Source organism: Egretta garzetta, unplaced genomic scaffold, assembly GCF_000687185.1.
Source record: "Egretta garzetta isolate BGI_Z169 unplaced genomic scaffold, ASM68718v1 scaffold34, whole genome shotgun sequence".
NCBI lineage: Eukaryota > Metazoa > Chordata > Aves > Pelecaniformes > Ardeidae > Egretta > Egretta garzetta.
In genome coordinates, this window is record NW_009259586.1 from 2,925,771 (window position 1) to 2,927,715 (window position 1,945).

Consider the following 1,945-nt stretch of genomic DNA (forward strand, 5'->3'; position numbering starts at 1 on the left):
AAAAAAGAAAAAAAAAAGAAAAAAAAAAAAAGACTTCCATCGTAAAGAAAACTATTTTCAGAATGAAGATATGCTACTTCAGAGCTCTGGGATTGAACAGTGTTGTTGTATTCTCCTTTCCTTTGGCCATTGCTGTGTACTATTTTTGTTGTTGTTTTCCTCCTCTTCGTCGAAGTGGCGAAAACTTTGTGATCACTATCTTGCACATGGTGGAAGATGTCTCAGGAAAGCCGGGTTTCCCGAGGAGCAACTCCACACCATTTCATGTATTTTTAAAACCCAACTCCTAGCACTGAAGATATTATTAAAAAACAAAATAAAATAAAAAAAAGACAGTAAGAAAGAAGAAAATACCTAATCTAATGTGTAGCAGTTACATATTTACCAAATAATGGACTCAAAAGAAATAGATGTTTGAAGAGTGCTTTATATATTAAAAAATCGCTTTATGTTTAAAAAAAGATCAATGTTTTTGATTGTTTTGAAAGGAAGAAAGACAATGGAATAACATACACTTCAAGTATGTTTTAAAAATTATATGAACATTGTGCTCCCTGCCTGCTTGGATCAGGAAACTTGTGCATTACTTCTTTATTTTTCTTTTTTATTTTCTTTTTTTTTTATTTTATTTTTTTTGGTTTGTGTTTTTTTTTTTTTTCTTTTTTTGGTTTTTGGAAGATTAGCTTTTTAATGGTTTTATCAGATTTAAAGGGTCCTGCAAGATTGCAAATTAACAAAAGCTGGTTTTATAGAGGATCATGAACTATGCACAAACTGGGTTCAAGACTTGTTTTTTTTTTTCTCAAGTTTTAGTAGTGTATTTAGCTGAATAACCTTTCCTCAGAGTAATTGCATCTCATTGCCATTACACGCCTCCTACATATATATTTTATATATATACACACACACACACTTATATAAAATATGTATGTGTGTCTGTGCGTGTTTACGTACAATTTTCCATGCTGAAGTTTAGCATTGAGTTGTAGAAAAACTCCTGATATTTTAAAATTGGGAATGAAAATTTCTGTTTAAGGGGTTTGACGGGTGGGGGGTGGGGTTGTTTTGGGGCGCTTTTTTTTCTTTCTTTTTTTTTTTTTTTTTTGCCTTTCCTTTTGGATTAAAGATGTCTGTAACTCTGAGATTAAAAAAGAAACAACAATTGTGGCTTTTAATGTTTATTCTCCTCATAGAATGTGATTGTTAAAGAACATGCACCGAAAGTTGCTTTCAAGAGTACGAAGATTCTTTGAAACTTAATAAATTGCAGTTTTTTTCTTGGCTGTTCAAATAATGTGTATTTTTCTTTTATGCAGGGGATGCTAAAAAAAAAATAATAATATTGTTAAATCTGTTAAGGTATTTCATGGAAGAAGTTTAACCCTTTCAATGCTATGAGAATCAAGTGTACAGCCAATCACTCCTGTAAGCGTAGTCTCACGCTTGGAATCCGTGCGTGTTGGTGGTGGCTTTCGCGTAAGCTCGTGCCATGAACGCTCTGCATGTCGCGTCCGAGAGCGCCGCCTAAAAGGCAGTAATCATAGCAGCCATCAGGTTTGGTTTTGGTTTTTTTTTTGTTTGGTCAGAATTCTGGTTTTCTCATTTATTCATGTCTTTAGTAATAATGAATTGTTAACGTAAAATGAATTGTTAACGCTTTGAATATCGCCAGGCTGAAGGCTCCTCTCCAGCTCTACCCCAGAGCTTCCCATTTTCTGGACCTGGATGTCTCTAGCTCGAAATTGCCACTTCCACTAAAGTTTTATGAGGCAGGCAAATAGCCCCTAAATAAAATAGGGTAGAAATATTTTCCAGTTTGGCCTTCCAGGTTTTGAAATCAAGGGAGCTATTTGCAGTGGCTGACATTCGGCATAGGCAAATCGCAGAAGGTTCGTGGAGGGACCCGAATTTGCTCAGTCTCCCTTGTCTAAAGCCGAGTTTGCAT